This window comes from Mauremys mutica, chromosome 10, assembly GCF_020497125.1.
Source record: "Mauremys mutica isolate MM-2020 ecotype Southern chromosome 10, ASM2049712v1, whole genome shotgun sequence".
Taxonomy (NCBI): Eukaryota; Metazoa; Chordata; order Testudines; family Geoemydidae; genus Mauremys; species Mauremys mutica.
Window position 1 is genome coordinate 42,368,071 of NC_059081.1, and position 19,832 is coordinate 42,387,902.

At 39.1% G+C, this 19,832-nt stretch overlaps 1 long non-coding RNA gene across 1 annotated transcript; it reads right to left on the reverse strand.

Moving 5' to 3' along the window:
• Positions 1 to 6,498: 6,498 nt before the first annotated feature.
• LOC123343293 lies at positions 6,499 to 14,055 on the reverse strand. The gene is made up of 3 exons (XR_006572180.1): positions 13,992 to 14,055; positions 6,669 to 6,751; positions 6,499 to 6,587 (listed from the first exon to the last, which is right to left on the reverse strand). It is a non-coding gene; the product is annotated as an uncharacterized LOC123343293 (long non-coding RNA).
• Positions 14,056 to 19,832: the final 5,777 nt, after the last annotated feature.

Here is a 19,832-nt window from a genome sequence, read left to right on the forward strand (position 1 = left end):
TTCATCAGGCATAAGCAGAGCCAATAGCCACAGCAGAACCATCCGGGAATGAACAGATACTCAGACTCAGGAAAGAAATGCCCCTCTGTCCTTACTAATCCTGGACACTCAGGAGCCCAATGTGGAATATAATTGTAGAGCCCAATGTGGAATATAAATTGGATTTTGTAATCCAAGGTGCTATGATTAGTCCCACTGGCAAAGAAAATTTTGGTTTAAAACACTATGAGTTTCACTGCACCTTCTAAATGAGGACTTCAACATACTTTACAAACACCAGTTAATTTAGCCTGCTTATTATTCCAATTTTACTGATAAGGATACTGAGGTAGAGATATCATTGGCCTGATTTTGAAAGCGTACAGGCTAAGAGTCCCCAGGGGCAGGTCTACACTACAGCCAGGATCAACTCTGAGATCAATCCACTGACAGTCGAGTGGTGGGTCTTCACTAGACCCATTAAAATTGACAGTGGATCGAGCTCCAGTTGACCTCTGTACTCTACCTCCAACAAGAAGAGTAAGGTAAGTCGATGGGAGAGTTTCTCTTGTCAACTCCCCACGGTGTAGACCCCACGGTAACTCGACCTAAGGTATGTTGACTCCAGCTACATTATTCACATAGCTGGAGTTGCGTAGCGGAGGTCGACTTACTGCGGTAGTGTAGACATAGCCTAAGAAACACATGCAGTTGCCATTATTACAAGTGTATTCAGCATATTTGTGTGTGCACATGGATAGTCAGATGCATAATTGTTATTTAATGTGGAAATTAGACATACAATTGTATACATGTTTTTGAAAATCAGGCCCTAGGTGACTTTCTCCAAGTCAAAGTGCCTGATACGGACAGAAGGAAAAATCAAGTTCTCTTGACTTTCTGCCCTAGACCCTAAACACAAGAACATTCTTGCTCAGCATTTGAGTGTCCCTCTAAAAGCTTAAGGGAAGAAGCAGAATTTTTCCACTGATGTGGAAGCATATTTTCTAGTCTTCAAGTAGTGCATATACAATTCATCAGTTAACATCCTGTGTTAGATAATGAGCTATTAACACTGTTCACCTACTCTTCAATGAAAATGATATTTCTACTGGCTAGCGAGCCACTTGAATAAGGAAGTAAAAGAAACTGTGCACCGACATGTTGTTTCAAGTTTCTATCCATCAGCTCAGAGTCATACTGTGGAGGCCAAACAGATGTGCAAAATAGCTGTTTAATGGTAGAAATACAGTAAAATTGTTTATAGTGGGACAGTGGGTTCTTACAGGCAAAGTAAATTACAAATAGATTTCTCAATTACATTTTAAGGCTTCATAGTTGATTCTTATACAATGTTCAAAAATCAATTTTGCATGGAATTCATGTGAATGTTTCATTATTAATAAAGCAGCAGTAGGAAATCTTTGCTGCATTCCCACAACAGCAACACTCAATGGGAAAGCAGACAGCCAAAGCTTAATGCATTACCATAAAATACTCCATCCTGCATGCTTTGCACATTCAAATCTCTATCTGGGATCAGGCCCTTGGTGCTACTATAAAAAAGTACAAAAATGAGGAGAAAAACAAAGCATAAAACCAAGATATAGTTCAGCATGTCTGGCAGTCTCTGCTCAAAAAAGCACTGTAATAAAGAAAGTGTCAGAGGCCAGGATGGAGGTGGATTATCAGTAAATCTCTGCAGGTTTCCATTTTACCTGGCTCAAACTGTCCTTGAAACTGGAGAGAAGAACTATGCGACTAAAAAAGCATATTTAAACAAGAAAGGAATAATTAGCATCTACTCTATGCATTTGCATAGCACCAAATGCATGCTGTTAAATTTTTTAAGTGAACAATTTACCTTATTTCTTTTTTTATTTCCTTTGGGTTTGCTCTTCATGTCTTATTTTTTACTTTAACAAAAGTGCATTTCTTTACAAAAAGGGTATTGTTATGATTACAGGATTAATGGTCAGAAAAGGGTATTGAGCAAGCATATTTTCAAACACCATCCACTCTGAGCTTGAATTCATGCACATCCAGGACTTCTGTTTATTCCCTAATTCAGGAAAGCAATTGGTTAACTTTAAGCATATGTATAAATTCTTTCATAAACAAGTATATGTTCCTGAACTGAGGCCATAACTGCGAGTTTGGGGCAAGGAATGCAAGATTAGATTTTCAATACAGTATATTGAGCTCAAACACCCCAAGAAACCTATCAGACGTGTTTGGAAGGACCACTGGTGCCATGTAGTCCATTGGATGTCTAAGGGCCCCAAGCTTTATATGATCCAATTTCTACCTATCTTCTAAAGAAGGAGCTTAAAGTCCCTCCCCAGGCTTGAAAAGATTTCTTCTGTAAAGGGAAATAATGCTCTGTACTGCTTATGAATTGGAAGTGATCTTTTCCTGACATGCATCCGACGAAGTGGGTATTCACCCACGAAAGCTCATGCTCCAATATGTCTGTTAGTCTGTAAGGTGCCACAGGACTCTTTGCTGCTTTTACAGATCCAGACTAACACGGCTACCCCTGATACTTTTCCTGATAAAGTCGGTCTTGAACAGGGAACCTCACATGCTAGACAGAAAGAGAAAACGTCAAGCTTTATTAAACAGCATATTAAATAGGCAGATGAATTTGCCTGCCCTGAGTGGTTAATATATAAAATCAGAACAGTGACTAGTTCAACATAATTCACTGCTCAGAATTTGAAACATCACTTAATTAACAATATAAATATTAAAACCACTTTTTAATAAAATGTTATAATTGTAATAAGACACTCCACTGCATGAATTATTAGGTGTTAATTTGCACCCAGTTGTGAGCATGAATGAATATGCCATAACTCACAGCTCAGTATGTCCTATTTCTTAAAAATTAAAATGTAGACAAAAATATTCAAAATTCAAGGGAAAGAGACCTGACTGGAAAGAAAAAAAAAAAGATTTTCAGTGTAATTGTGTTCCTGTGTTTAGTAACCACTTTGCCACATGCTAAATGAGGTTTGATCCTGAAGTCCTTACACAAGGAAAGCTTCTACTTGGCCATCACTTATTCTAGATTTCAAGGATCTCTCCTTTGGTGAAAATCAGAAGTAACTCTACTGATGTCAATCAAGTGACAGCATGGTTTGGCCCACTGACTTCCAGAAAAGCTTCGTCCAGGAAAGAGCTGGAGAACTGTGGGTCTTAGCTTGTAAGGAATTTAATTTTCATTCATTTTAAAACCTTGATAGGGGAAAGATTTATAGTGGGACCAGATTGGATCCATACTTCCCTGAAATTCACCCAAACTGAGATTGAAACTCTGATGTTAACCCCTGTCTCTTGGAAGTGGCCAAAATCAAACACACCTAACTCTGGGGGAAATCTGGGTCCTGATCCAAACTTTGTCATCCTGGCCCTCTCTGTTTGTACCATTTGTCTATGTTCTTTGAGGGAGAAGGGTCACTAGAAATCTAATACCGAGAGCAAAAGCAATTTGGACTAGATTGTGACTGGTTCTTGTGTGGGTGTGGAGAGGCAGGAGGGTGCATGCAGTCTTTCTGCATCTGCATCCCGTGAAACTATCACAATCTCAGTCCCTTTATGTGCCCCTTTAGGGGCTCAAACTGACTCAGAGAGGCAGGAGCCTGGGCCCACATTTCCTCCCCACCAGGTACCGTGTGCTATGCTAAGGGATAATGCAGTGTGAGAGGCACCCCCTGAGCACCCAGAGAGGTTGACCCTTGGAGCTGGGTAGCTCCATGCTTCCACCACAGCCTGTGTCTATCAGGCATAATCTGTCCCTTTACCTTTTTTCCACCTTTGCTATTATTTATTAGAAACCAGAGAACTCCACTAATATTAAGAGGGACATTTTCAATGTCATAAACACACAAAAAGTTATAAACCTTAAGGAAAACTGCCTTGTTACTGTGATGTAATAAATCTATCCTTGAGAGTCTGGATCCTCCTGACCCAAAGAAATTATCTGACACATGCAAGGAAATTCAGGGGAAACTATCATGCTACTTCAGTTTGGCTTAGCCCTGACTCAGACTGATGGGAGGTTTGGCAGAATGAATACAGGATGAATCTATCTCCCTGCATAGGCCCTATGTATTGCAAGGGTGCCTGAACATCCCAGATGAAATCCTGGCCCCTTTGGAATTAATGGTAATTCTGCCATTGATTTCAGTGTGGCCTGGATTTCACCCTGGGTGTTCTTAACTCCTGTATGTGCTGCAATAATGAAAGCTCGGGAGGATTTCTCTGATAGTCCATAAATGTCCTCCATGTGCTATGTGTATATTATGAGAATGTATAAGATGGGAGAAAGTATGTAAATTAATTACTAGCACTATTCATGCATGCACTATATATTTCAAAGTTCAGGGTTAGAAGAATATTAATCTTTAAAATCTTTTGTTTCTATGTGGACTAGGTAGGTCTTTAAATATCTTTTGTGGGAGGGACTTATGGAGGGGGTGATTGTATATAACAAAATGACAGCCTATGTTTGATTTGTTGTAACATTCTTTAATAAAATTGTAATAATCTAAACCAGAAGGTCATCCTTGCTCTGAATTTCCTGCCTCCTGTCAGTTTAAATCGGGTCCTTAATATTATCCTAACGGCAGCTTTTCTGCATTTGAATTAATTTTACTTAAAAAAAAGTTTGAAGGGAAAAAAAAAAAAGAGAAAAAGCTGGACGAGATAATCTGATCCCTCATGGCTCTTCACTGACTGCACTTTCCCACCAGAAAAATTACTCTCTCCTTTTGGAAAAGTGGCTCAGCGCCATTCCATTGCAGAAATGGATCCAAACTGCCTTGGAGCAGTGCCATGTGGAACAGGACAGATGCCAGACAAACTGGCTGAGGTGTGGTTAGTTTTTATGAACTTCCAATTTGAAAGTTATGCTGTACATAATGTGGTTAGATCTGACTGGAATTTTATTCCTTATTTTCTTTTATTGAAATTTAATTATTTCCTTACTGTCCTGTCATCCCTCCATTTGACTAACACTTGTGCATTGTCAATGTGATGTGAGGCCTAGCCTGGTTATGTCTTTATATACCAACACTTTATGAACAATTATGTGTTCTCTAATAAAATTATAAAAAAGCGAATCCATTTTTAAGGGCTCAGTCCTGCATTCCTTGCCCAATCCCTAATTTCAATGGGAGTTTTGCCTGAGTTAGGACTGCAGAGTGAGACCCTAACTCACACAAACAAACAAAAATCCAAAACAGGGACAATCCCAGTTTCGGATGAGCTCCGATGAGCTGTGTAAATGGATGGCTGTACTTACTTTTTTAAACTCCTTTCCTGCATTATGATCTGCACAAGCTGATCGTTGAACGCACACAAAGCCATATTAACTCCATTCATGTGGATCACAGTGCAGGACCAAGGCCTTAACTCTCATACCAAAAACAATGTGATCCCATGCACATATTAAATGTATTTGAAACTAGTTAACTCACTGGTCTCAAAATGTAATTTGTAAAGGGAGAATTGTCATCAAGAGGGTATGTTTCCAGTGGGTCCCTTTCACGGGGCGGGACTCACCCCTGCGGCGCCTCCTGTCAGTTGTCCAGGGAATTAGCTCGTCCAGCCTCTGGAGCGCCCTCTGCAGGCTGGTGTCCTGCTTGCCTCTGGGCCCGAGTCCCTCCTGGACCCTGATACCCCTCTCTCTTGGGGGATGCCCCCTAGCAGTACCCCCCCAGTTTCTGGGTCTCCCCGCCCAGGGGAACCCCCACCCACTATCCCCACCTCACCTCAGTATCAGACTACTGCCAGTCACCATCTAGCCCCCACTCACTGGGGCAGACTGCAGTGTACAAGCCACGCATCACAGACAAGGGGGCTTTGGACCTGCTGCCTCTGCCTGCCCTTGGGCTGCCTTCTGAAACCCCAGTACCCTTTAACAAGGCCTGCAGCCTGGGGGTGTTTCTGGGCTGAAGCTCCCCCAGCTCTTCTAGCCTTCCCCCAGCCCTTCTCCACTTTAGGTACTCTGTTCAGTTCCCCAGCAGCCAGGCCCTTCTCCCTCAGGAGCTAGAGGGAGAGTCCTTTAGCTCCTGGCTTCCCTGGCCTTTATAAGGCCAGCTACGGTCTGATTGGGGCATGGCCACAGCTGTGGCTGTTTCTCCAATCAGCCGAGGCTTGCTGCTTTCCCCAGCAGCAGCCCTCTCATGGCCTCAGCCCTCTCCCAGGGCTGACTTCAGCCTTTTAAGGCAGGAGTGGGTGACCACCCCGCTACAGTCCCGCAGGACCCGGAAACCCAATAGATACAGTCCCACAGGGATTGATTCTTGGCCCTGTGCTATTTAACATCTTTATCAATGACCAGGAAGTAAACATAAAAAACTTTGGAGATGACACACAAATTGGGGGAAGAGGGAGATAATGAAGAAGATAGTCACTTATTCAGAGTGATGTAGGTTGCTTGGTAAGCTGGGTGCAAGCAAACAATGTGTGTTAATACAGGTAAATGTATACACCTGAGAACAAGTAATGTAGGCCATATTTACAGGATGGGGGGAGAGGGAACTCTATCCTGGGCCACAGTGACTCTGATAATCAGCTGTACATGAGCTCCCAGTGTGGTGCTGTGGATGAAAAAAAAAGCTAATGAGATCCTCGGATGCATGAGCAGGGGAATTTTGAGTAGAGCAGACAAGTTATTTTACCTCTATATTTGTCAATGTAGTGACCACTGTTGGAATACTGTGTCCAGTTCTGGTGCCAACAATTCAAGAATGATGTTGCCAAACTGGAGGGAGTTCAGAGAAGAGCCATGAGAATGATTAATGGATTAGAAAACATGCCTAATAGTGATAGACTCAAGGAGCCCAATCTGTTTGGTTTAACAAAGAGTTAACAAGTGATTTTATTACCGTAATAGGTATCTGCATGGGGAACAAATATGTAACAATCTAGCAGAGAAAAGTATAGCATGAACCAGTAGCTGGAAGTTGAAGCTTGACAAATTCAAACTAAAAATAAGTTGTAAATTTGATAGTAAGGGTAATTAACCACTGGAACAATTTACCTGAGGTGGTGTCTCCATCACTGACAACTTTTAAATCAAGATTAGATTTTTCCCAAAAAAGATGTGCTCTAGGAATTATTTTGGGGAAGTTCTATGGCTTGTGTTACCCAGGAGGTCAGACCAGATGATCACAATGGTCTCTTCTGGCCTTGGAATCTATGAATCTTACCATATGCCATGTTCTGATTATAGCATATTTGTATGGCTAAACTCTGTTATTGGTGTTCAAGTCAATGCCTTCCTCTATGGTTTGGTGCCAAATGATTCTGCACTATAATAAGGTTTGTGTTCTAAGGAGAGAATGTACTTTAGGTTTTCAGATTAATGGACTTTTAAAGGTCAGAAAGGATCATTATAATCATTTAGTCTGAACGCCTGCATAACACAAGCCAAAGAGTGAGAGGATTATGATACCATGGAGTATTTTACCTCTATATAGCCTGTTCAATTCCACCCCAGATCAGTAGTGACCAAAAGTCATTAACATCTGACAGCTGTTAGTTGGCCTATGAGAACTGGGTGACTTTAGCCTACTACCCATTGGTCACATGTCCACATTTCAGAAACCCCTAATTCAGGATACCTAAGGACTGAACAGTGAATGAATGACTGCTGTCAGTGGGACATTTTGAAGAAACTTACACAGAGAATGAAAATGTCCATGACTATCAATCCATTATCTTTCATACCATCTAAATTAATTCATTTATTTAATATATTGCAATGGAGCCTGTATCAAAGACAGCCTTACTCTTGAAAGTCTTGAGAGAGGGAATGCTGGATGTACACACGGTGCCTATATTCCATATCTAAGATTGACAATTAATATAAAAATCCCAAAGGTACAATTCTATTTTGTCCCAAGTAAAGCATTTGAATATTTGTATTATTATTATTATTCAGTTGCTTCCCAACAAATGCAAGCCTCAAAGTGCTGTTAAAACAAACATCAAAAGGAAATTCAATTGGGTATTCTTTGAAAGGCTACATTTGCTCGGAAAGGTGAAGTGCTAAATGCATGTCTTTTCATTCAGCTCCAGGAGCGTGAAGGTAAATATTTGAAAATTAAATGGGTTTTTTTCCCCATGTCATTGTATAAATCAAGGTAAAATAAATTACATGGTTATAGAACTTTGTTATAAATGTTTCTTTAATATAGCAATGTAACACCTTGTTGTAACATCCAGTGTCAGCAATGGCAAGTCATGGGCTAGCATTGTTCAGTTCAATTAATAATAGTTTTGCTTGCTTGCACTGTCCCTGACCATAGCACCACTGTTTTTTCCTTTTCCCTAATGCTTTGTGACCTGGCTTTATTATCAAACATTCAATGTGGGAGAGCCAGCAGGAAGGCATTATCAGCAATGATCATGTCAAAATACATTAGATTAATGCAAGCATAATTATTTCCTGCCTTTTTTTCCCCCTTCCAAGTTTGGCTGTCATTTCTGAATGTGATTTGGATAGTCTGCATCTATACCACTGCCCTCTACTAGAAAGAATCTGAATGGATCAACTGTGTGTCATAGGCCCTATTCCTTTAACTAATCAAGGAGCATCTCCTTTAGTTCCAGTGCAAAGGGCTGTGATTTGGAGGAGGAATGTCCGCACAGAGACCATAAAGTTCCAAGTGGCCACTGCATATATCCCAGTAACAACTGCTAGGAGGTCTTAGATTGCTAAAACATAATGTTGCTTTCCATCCAAACCCCAAGTGAAGTTATAACAAGGTTTGACTGTACTTGTTATCAATTTTTGTTTAAAGCCCTGGACCAGAAAGGCAGAAGTAGGCAGCAGAGAACAAGGAAGGAAGAGCAAAGAAATGGTGTAAGCTCATTCCTTTAGTGTCAAAGAAAAAAACCTGGGTGGTTGGAGGAGGCAGCAGAAAAATACACTGAGCTGTAATTGTGCAAGTTCTTCACAGAATCCTCTTGGGACCCAGTGGTTAAAGTAGTTCAACAATAAAGAACAGGAGAGGGAGTGCTCATTGCCACAAAAGCCAAGCAGAGGGAGAAGCAGTGGGGAAATACAGCTTATGCTTTCTGGGAGAGGTGGGGAAGGAGCTGTGCTCTCTTTCACTCCCATTTACTTTAAACATCTGCTTTAGGAGGCAGGGAGATCCTCCTGGCAAGAAGGTCAGATGTATCTCACAATAGGTCCTGAAATGAAGGCAAAGGCAATCTTTTCTTAGACTCCTGCAGTCTCCATTATTGCTGGCAGCTATCAGAACAAGCTGCTGGCAAACTCCCTGGGAAAGAAAGAAGCAGAACTATGCCCAGAACCAAAAATAAATGATGAATCAGATTTCTTTAGTTCCCAAAGTCTCAGAAGCACCAGTCAGGGAGGCACCATCTTGCATACTTGATACAAGATCTCTACCAACCCATCAGCCTTTCTTCCAATCACTTTTAAGATGCCACCATGAAATAAATTATCCAAATGCCTGCTTTCAACGAACAATTGACAAACTTCTAATTCCTCATGGGGTTGAGGTGAACAATCAGGAGGGCACTTTGGATGAAATAGGAAAACATGCAAACTCTGTGGAAACCCAAACTGTGAAGAGAGGAAATTCTTGACCAAAATCCAAAAGAACACCACAAAACAACTGAAAGGAGGCTGGGACTTGGCAGAATTAATAATGCTGCTGGGCATGCTGACCATGAGTGAGCATAAGAAACGTATCACGATTCAGAACAGCCTCCTCTACACTGAAAGCTCAGACTGTCTCCTTATAAGGAGAGAGAAAGTTAAAAAGTGGTAGGATTCACTCTATGACATACTCTGTCTGACTCATGAGCCCAGCACAGAATACTCCTGGCAACTAATCAAGAACTGATATAGGGCCAAATTATCTCTTCTGATCATAGCCTAAGAAAATGCACCCTGTTCAAGTGGTTCAGCATTGGTCAGGGTGGCCAGAGTTCTCCCTTCCCATTAAGTGGAGTATCAGTTAGAGCCACTCCATATTGCAGCATACCCAAGGGGTGTAGATTTGGTCTGTGGATCCCTATTGTCACAGAACCACTGTGGCCACATCCCCCCACACCTTCCCCATTCCAAATTCCCCTCTACACAGATCCATAGTGAGCAGTGGGCTCTTTCCTATGCACTTTGCATGGACCTCAGGATCTGACCCATGATGTGGAAAGGCTCCATACTCTTATTCCTTTCCAATCTCGGCCATGTAACTTAGGGGGAGAGATGGAATCTTTAAAAGAAGCAGGCATTTAAAGAGTTTCCACAAAATTGTATGTGTCCCTGCCAGTCCTTTATCCTGCCCAAGGCCAATGCCTTTTTGGAAAAGGTTAAAAATAGGACGACACTGCATGCTTGACCTTGCTACCAAGTCTATGTACTGCCAGACTATAGTCGTCTCCCCATCCCCCCCTTTTTTTTTTGTTCTTCCTACTATGAACTCTTTACAAATATCAAACCATACTCCCTTCTTCAAAAGAAAGCAGATAAACCTGGTGAAATGACTAAAGCTTCTGAAATTGTGCTTGCCTTCATTGCAGGAATTCTTGTGAGACACATTGGACCTCCTGGCCTCCCAAACCAGGAGTTAAAGTAGGTGGGAGTAAAGGAGAGCAGAGCACGGGAGAGTACAGTGCCTGCCCTTCCTTGCCTTGAGTAAGCCCTTGCTACAAAACAAGAACAAAAAAAACAAACAAAAAAAGCCAAAACACACCTACTTTCTTTGCCTATTCATTATTGTTCAGCTTGGTCATAGATAATGGATGTTTTATTGCAACAGAACACTGCTTGTGCCTTAGCAGAAGGTGCTTGTTTGGAAATACAGTTTATTCTGTTAAATGTAGAATGAACAATTAAAAAGCAAAGGCACTCTGCTTTCAAACTAGCTTACTGAAAGATGTTCCAGCACATTCTTGCTACTGCAGTCAAATGAATCAGGGTGTTGATATAATGAAGAATCCTTATAACATTTACCCTCTAAACTATAGAGAATGTATATCAAACTTAGTTATTAAACTGAGCTCTTCATTGAACAATGTACTTTTATATTTACAAGCTGGACATGTAAACAGCTCTGCATTTTTCTCTTTACTTTTTTTACAGTCACAGTAGCTTGTAGTTATGTTTGGTTTGCCTCGTACTAAGAAACTCAGTCCAAGTAATTTCTCCTGACATACATCCACAGGGAAGGATAGGTCTGAAGTCAGGACTATCAGATAATGTGTTCAGGTTTGGTCATCTGATTTAATGCATACCCATGTTAATGGTTAAATATTTCACTGTACTGATATAGCTGCACACATACATACTGTAATATTTAAAATCAGTTAGCTAGGTACTTTGTTCCTTCTTTACCCTTTAAAATAACCTAAACTCATTAAGAGTTCAGAAAATTTAAGAGCTTAAGAAATAAAATCTAGACATGGCTACTGTTGAAAAGTGAATCAAATTATATCCCCAAAGCACTGAGTTTTTAGTAAAGTTTTACTCTGTAGTAAAACAAAACTACAGCTGTCAGAAATATGGCAATCTAACCTCTTAAATTAAAAAATACCATCTGCAGGCAATGTGGTGCAGATTAACAGATGTTGCAGAAGTACAAAGCCTAAAGAAGGGAAAATGGCTTGACAGTTCTAAGGTTAATATATCTGAAAAGAGATAACATATGTTTCTCTGACAAAGAGAAAGAGAGAGTGCAAAATGCAACAATTGCTAATGTTTATAAATAGCTATTGAACCGCTAAATGCACAGTAAATACCTGCATACATTTTTTTTAAGTTTCCTTAAGAACAGTAAGTAGATCAATTAGAGAGGACTACAAGTTCAGCATCTTTCCATGTACCATTAGTTGTCTAGTTTAGCTGGAGAAGGTCCCTACACTATCTTTAATCTGTTTGTGCGGTTTTTTTCTGTCCAGGAATTCCTCTCATTAAAACTAACTCTTTTGAAATATGCAACACTGGCTAGCTAGTCCCACTTGCTAATGGTCCTGAATTGATTCTTAATTAGTTGAAGTTTTGGACAGAATCCAATTAAAATAGCTGAGAACTCCAATAGGAGAAAAGGATTTGGCTAATATGTGTTCTGCTTTCAGCTCTTGAGACTTACATTGAGCTAGCACCAGCAATGGCATCTATGCAAAATGTAGCAGAATTTAAATCATACTCCGTGTTCAGGTTTTGAACAAAAACCTTCATATGGTAATTTATCCTCAAGCTATAAAATATGATCAAGAAAGGCATCCAAATGCTGTTAGAAAAATTACATTCTTCCAGTACTCTTCTAGTCTCTCTTAAGGAAAAGACAGGATACTAATTCAGGAGAGGAGTATGAAATCTTTTCAATAAATCACTGAATCTTTTCTGTATAGTTTTATTTGTTGTATATTTTCTAACCTTCTGTTTATATTCCAAAAAGCCTCTGGGAAGCTAAAGATTACATTTTCATGTTTTTCTTCCAAATGCCTGAATAGTTGCTATGAGCTGAAACATATTTTTGTTTATGAGGGCAATCAAAGGTCATTGGACAGGTACTGGTTTATGGTTTGAGTTTAATTATAGAAAAGTGGTGTATTAGAAAAGCAAGGTCTTCTGAAGCCCTATCTGGAGAGGGTGTCACTGCAGTTAGGTGACAGTGATGTCACGTGAACAGCTTTTGTATTCAGCTGCAATAATTCACTGCCTGCATGTGGGGATTGATCCCAGCCACGGTATCCCCAGAGGAGCCTCCACCAGGAATGGACTCACATATTCTTTGATCTGCAGATTAACATGAGCAGGATCAGAAGCCTTTGTCTCTTGTAAACATCTTATGTCTCTACATTTCCATCTAGCAAAAGGCTGAGTCTTGTGTTTATTTGGGTAATGAATTGCAGTAATTAATGCATGCATTGATTCCTCTACTGACTCTCCCCTAAAGGCCATTTCCATTTTTAATTTATAGAAAATGCATACAATTCCCTTAATCAGAGCACAGCCTGAATTTGAAAATAAATATAAGGCTTAAAAAAAAAAAAAGAGCGAGAAAGAGGGAGAGAGATTACAGGGCTGAATTAAGGTGGACAAAAGATGGATTTAATATTGTGCTAAAAGACAGTTAAATAGTAAGGATTACATTGTGTTGTTTGGGAGGCAAACTCAGCCCTAGAATAAGGAGTCAAAAATCCCGTTGATGTTAATGAAAATACTTCCACTTGCACCAGAGCCAGGTTTGGTCTATAACACATGAATGTTTATTTACGTCATATGTGACCGGGATGTTTTAGATACAGGATTGCTTTCCTTCAGTCTTTTGCATTACAAAGACTATACCATTTACTAAACATTCATGAGGGGAAGGATTCAAAGAACTAATCTGCACTTCACTTGTGAATTATGGTTATCATTTACTACTTAAGTGCCAACAATGTGCTTAGTGCTGTACAAGGTGCAAAATACAGACAGACCCTACTCTGAAGAGTTGAAAATCTTGCAATCCAAATGAACTTACAAGCTAAAAAAAATACTACCTGGCTAAAACTGGTCCATTCACAAACCAGGGCCCAACTCTAAAAATAAGATACCATCAGATCACAGTAAAATCAAATGCTCCACAAACAAACAAACAATATTATTTAGAAAATGAAAGAAACAAGTAATATCAATATTTAAAGATGTCTGTGATGCCTTTAGGCATTAGGATTGTAATTTTCCTTATTTGTGAAATGCTTTCTTTATTTCACACCAAATTTCTTTGTATTTATAACATTTCTCTCTCTCTCTCTCTCAATCTATGTATGCGTGTGTAATATATGCCTCTGTGTGTGTGAAAATATAGCAGTATAAATACACAGCAAGGGAGACAGTGCTGTGCTAAGGAATGCAATCTAATATTTATCTGAAATGCACAGGTAATATAAATTAGAAAATACCCCATGGCATGTATGCAACATAAAAGGACACAATAAAAAAATGATTTGGAAGCACACACAAAGTAAAAGAATACCTGATTAACCTTTCACTGACTCCTGAGCCACGTGATGCAAAGCTTGCCTTCCTCCTAGAGTGATGGCTTTAGAAGAAGATGTTAAATTTAACCTCTGGCGCAATGATAAATTGACAATAAAAAATTCAATGGCTTGGTAATTACCAATCACTTTGGACATCGGCAACATTTTTCAGTTCTGTCAGTGCTCATTGGCACAAAAGCTTCAGCTGAAATTTTCTCGATCTCCCTCTTTTTAACTTTGTTTTCATGATGCAGATTAAATCTGCCACCCTATTACTGATTCATTTTCCTAATTTTTCATGTCTGCACCATGGCCCAGCTGCACCAGGCTGATAATTGTGGAGCCCAGCCCTGATGATTAACATCAGAAGAATTAATTATGCCTGCCATTAAAATTCCAGGTTGCACATGGTGATCAAGAAAAATTAAGTTTCTCTAGACCTCTAAATCATTTCACCTTTGAGGAGAATGATAGTGCCTCGACAGCTAAACTGCAGCCTGTGTTCCAGCAAAGGTCTAAACCGTGCACCCTTTGTGCAATTCACTACATACCTTCCTTGTTATTCTTACTGGTTTATTCTACTTACTAAAAATATTTGGCATTCAGCAAAAGAAAAAAACAGAATTAAAATATCTAGCTAAGCAGTGGATTCCAGTCAAAAACACAAACCCTTTTTTCTTCTATTTTCTGAGGCTTTTCAAGAAGCATCTGTTATATTAATTTATAGATTAAAGCATCACATGAAGAATGAAATAGCCAGCCACAGAAGTAGTTGCACAGAAGAGTGTATAAAGGTAGATCATTTACTTTTACAACAGTTATAAAATGAAAAGAAATAATAATTTTAGTGCTAGGTAAAGGCAATGATATTTCTCAAAAATAAATTGATAATGGAATAAACACAGATTCCTAAGATCTTTAGGCTAAATAATAATGAGTAAGGAAAAGCCTGTTGATTGACTCATCTCCAAAATGATTGTTGCAAGAGAAACTCAAAGTATATTCAGTCTAGCCTAAGGTATGAAATTTACTAGAGCCATAAAAAATAAGATGATATGCATTTATCATGTTCTTTTTCTACACTATGTTTTCTTTTTAAATTACCATACTCATGTATACCACAGGGATAGCTTTAGAAGACTGCAACTGAGTGTCATATTTTGATGAACAGATGTAAATATCTTATGCCTAACGGTAAATGTCACTCACAACTATACAAAGAGTGTGCATAAACTATGCATCATATCTGCTTCATTTGTTATATTTAGGCAGTGCTACCACAGGAAGACTATTTAGATGCAGATAGTCTTGTTGATTTTTATAGGTAACAGACTTCTAGAATAAGCTTAACAAAATAGGAACAAAGCACATCACAAGAACTATTATCTTCATCTATAAAGTATGTTATAAAACAGGAGGTCAAAGTGCACTGAGAGATTGATTAACTTCTACTGGAAGTCATGTGCATGGTGAAATAAGAGAAAGACCCTTTCACTTAAATCCTAAAGCTTAAGATGAACGTCACTTCTACAACTCAAGGATATTGTATTCTATATAAAACAGGCCATTTAGTACTTGTGATAATTTTATAGCACTGTCTCACAAATGACAACTTGCATAGTATTCATGATTAAATGAACATTTATTGTATTTGTAGTGATATTCCAGGAATGCCATAAAATGAGCGATGAGGTCATATATTTAAACATTTTAAAAACATTTCTTAAGTGGAAGTGTTGAAAGGTGCTGCCTACAAGATTTTCAGCTATTCGTATTCATCCAAACCCTTTTTCTCCATGGCCACAAGTGGTGAATTCTGAAGTGTCTGAGTTTCCAGGAAACCTCGGAGGTCTCCCCAGAGTTAAAAGAACACCGGAGAAGACTGTCAAATTTTTTATGCAACAAAAATGAGAAAAAATTGAACAGATTAACAGATTTTCCACCTCTATCTTCAATGAGGAGAGAGTAAATTAAAGGAGAAATATGTGACAAGCAACATGAGGAAAAATAGATCAAGAGGCTGTCTTATATACTGCAAAATTGTAAGTCAAATATGTATTGAAAGACTGAATTTTAAAATGATCAGTTTATGATGATCAAAGACAATGAATCAACACACTACAGTATTAATAGGCTTCTCATACATCACTCACAGATTAATTTTCAACATTGCCATAGAGAATAAATAATATGATTTCTATGAGTATACTAACAATAATAACAGCATGAAAATGAACTGCAATGATATCTGATGTGTACTTAAAACAAACTCCAAATAAACTCTGTTCTTTTTGGATTGCCAATATATAGAAAAGATTCATGCTAAATAATAATATTGTATATTTTACATAGTGCTTTCTATCTAGAAAAATCCCAAAGCACTTTATAAATTTAACAAATTAAAATAACCCAAATACCTGGCTGCAATTCCCTTTGCCTTCCCAAGGAGTTGCACCAATGAATCAAGGGCAGAATTAGGCCCAGTGGGTCAAACCATCATAAGCACGACAAATCTACAATCCACGGGAAAACTATGCACATTAGCACAAGTATTGGAAGAAAGTTATCTATACATACTCTGACTCTCTCCAAAAATTGTGGAGATGCCATTCAGCAAGCTATCATGAAAGGAGCTTAGAAGAATACTCTGGAACTAAGCCTTAAGGTGAAAGGAGTTGGGGGGAAATGTATGTGTTTATATCCCCCTAAAACAACCCTGGACCCTCTACACACAAACTCATTGTGCAAGTTATTCCTCCTAACTCACAGATAATTCCTGTATGTATCATTTTACCCACTACTTGGGTGAAATACAACATCTGTTTAACAGTCCACAGCAACATTAGAGATAGTCCTAAATCATGGAGTTCAAATCCAAACTTCCTCAAATGTAGATCTGTTTGAATCTAGGATTAGGTTTTGACCATAGATGTAGGGGACTAAATGAAGTTGAAATCAGGAAACCCAGATAAACTATTTCAGAGTTAAGGGGTTTCAGTCATGAAACCAGAATTTTGGCTCAGGCCTTTGCCTATTCTAAACATAACAATTAAGAACAGAAGCACAAATTACTATATAATGAGGGTGTAGATGGGGGAATGTAGGGGAAATTTTAGATTAGTACAATACTGCTTATATAGTCCTTTGAAGATGTAGAGAACTATATCAGATCACTGCTAAGAATTAGCTAAAAGACAGAGTGTGAATTTGCTCACAATGGAGCACAGTTACACATGAGTAACATTGGCTTCAGTGGGACTCTCTCTATGGGACTATGGGTGTAACTGCTTCTCAGTGGGAGGAAGAGGTTTACTATCTGCCACTAAATAATCCTCATAACACTCTGTTGGACAGGATGGTAAATATGATTATTCCCAAGCTACAGGTAGATTGGCTATTATCCCCAGTCTTCAAATAGATTTAGGCAGACATAACTTGCTTAGGAGCTAGTTCATTTAGTTTTAAATGTCTTAAATAAAGGGGTTTCCTCCACTTTCTTTGGAGATTATCTCAATAGCTATTAGATCTCATTCTGGAACATTTTCCATCAGTTCAGCCTATTTTTTTTTAAGTCTAATTCCATTATTTCCTTTTACCATCCTATGTGATTACTTTCCATTGTTGGTGTTATGTTATGGTCCTCCTGGACTCCTGCTGAGTCATGGTTTACTCTGCCCTATTTATTGCAGTGGGATGATTGGCGGAATAAATTACTAAGGATATGAGGATCTGGCCCTTAATCTTTCTTCAGTAAACAGTTCCTGCAACCCCCTGGGTCATTGTAGTGGTTCTTCACTGACCTCTTCAATTTGTTAACATATTTTAGGCCTGAAGAGACCAGACCTAAATACAACATTCCAGATGAGATGTCATCAGAGCCTTAGAAAGAGGAAACTATCTCCCACCAGCTCCATGACTAGATGTCTCTGCATATGCAGTCCAGAATTACACTGACATTCCTTCCTGGCACATCATATTGCCAACGTAAATATCAGTGCAAATTCTGTTTGCCTTTCACATAGCAATAGTCCCACTGACTGCAATAGGACTGCTTGCATCAGTAAGGCATATAAGATTCAACTCTTAATGTGTTGCCCATTTTCTCATCATGATCTTTTGTGGCATCACTGCTTTTCATGGGCCTGACCATTCAGAGAAATGCACACACACAACTCCTGTTGAAGTCAATAGGAGTTGCATTTGCACCTTTTCTGGAATGATTAAGCCCAAGTTTTCTCCATCCAATCACTAAACAGTATTATTGGGTATGTGTCCTCAGGTGTGCATCATCAGACCTTCCTCACTAGGAGCTGGTCCACAGATTATATATATTTACAGAGTTTAATTGACAGAGGGATCATTATGATGACCTCATGTATAACACAGACCAGAGAATTTCACTATGTAATTCCTTAATATAAGGCTTAGTAGCTAATAAAAACTTTGTTTCAGCTCCACCTGGTTGTGAGTGAGTCTCGGTATATGTGAGCGTGTGTATATTAGGGAAATGGTTGAATGTATAGTGAAAACTCATACAGTCTGGAATTCCGTGGTGGTGTGATACATCATCTATAAAGATCTGTTGATTTTAATTGTTAGTAATTATTATTACTATTATTATTTGTTTTACTGTGGTGCCTAGAAGCTCCAGTTGTGGGCCAGAACCCCACTGTGCTAGGCGCTGTACAAACATAGAATGAAAACATGGTTCCTGCCCCAATGAGCTTATAATGTAAGTATAAGACAAGATACAACAGATGAATGCAAATGACCTAATGGGGAAGTACAGGGAAACAATGAGATAATATTGGTAAGAATGATAGGCAGTGGTGTCAGCACATCAGCAGCCTAACCACTGTCAAGTTTTTTGTAGGCTTCATGGCAAAGGAGAGTTTTAAGGAGGGATCTGACGGAGAATAATGAGGGTACTTTGCATAAGTCTATGATGCACTCCTCCCAAGTGTGAGGGGCAGCATGGGAACTATATGCATATTTTTGTGGGTGTAAATTCTTAATGGCAGGGGGTGCTTGTAAAACTATTATTTGTTCCACACAATATTCATTCATTCATGTGGATTTTCTCCCATTTCAGGATTTTCCCCCCTTGAATTTAACATATTTTCAGAACTGAATGTACTAGGTAGAAAAGAGCTAAGAGAACATTCAAATGCCTTGGGAGGAACTACAGAAAAAAGAGAAGTAATAGAATTTGTGATGAAACAGACTTATGATTCAATGGACAAAGACACTGCCTGGCAGCAGCTAGACATATCTGTTGTGTACAGTGAATGAGTCATTTTATAAATACAGGCAAAAGTAGAGAAATATTTTCTTATATTATTGATGAATGAGCCATCAGTACAAGAGCCCAAATCTGCTAACCCATACTCAGATAAGTAGTCTTTGACTTCAGTGTAACAACTTATGTGAAAAAGGACTATGCACAAGAGCAAGGTTTGCAGAATTAGGCTCCAAATTTGCAAAGCATCTCAGTAAAAAATTGCCAACAGTGAATGGTACTGGACAGAAAACAGATATACAGTCCTTGTAGAGCACTACTCTAAGGGCAGGCCTAAGCTATGGTCATTGAATGATAGACTGCTACCATAATACTGCCCTCTGGGCTATTGCAATGGGGAAGACATGACTGGCTGTTTTGGCTTCTATTCTCTATTCCCTCTTCTACAGAAGGAGTTCCAGTCATGGCCTGGTGCTGTGAACTGTGTTGCTCCATGTCAGAGCCTGCAGTATCTCCTGTGGGCCATGGTACCAGCTGCACACTACAGCTGCATGTAATGTGGAATATGAAAGTTAGAGTCAGGACATGCCTCTTCTCT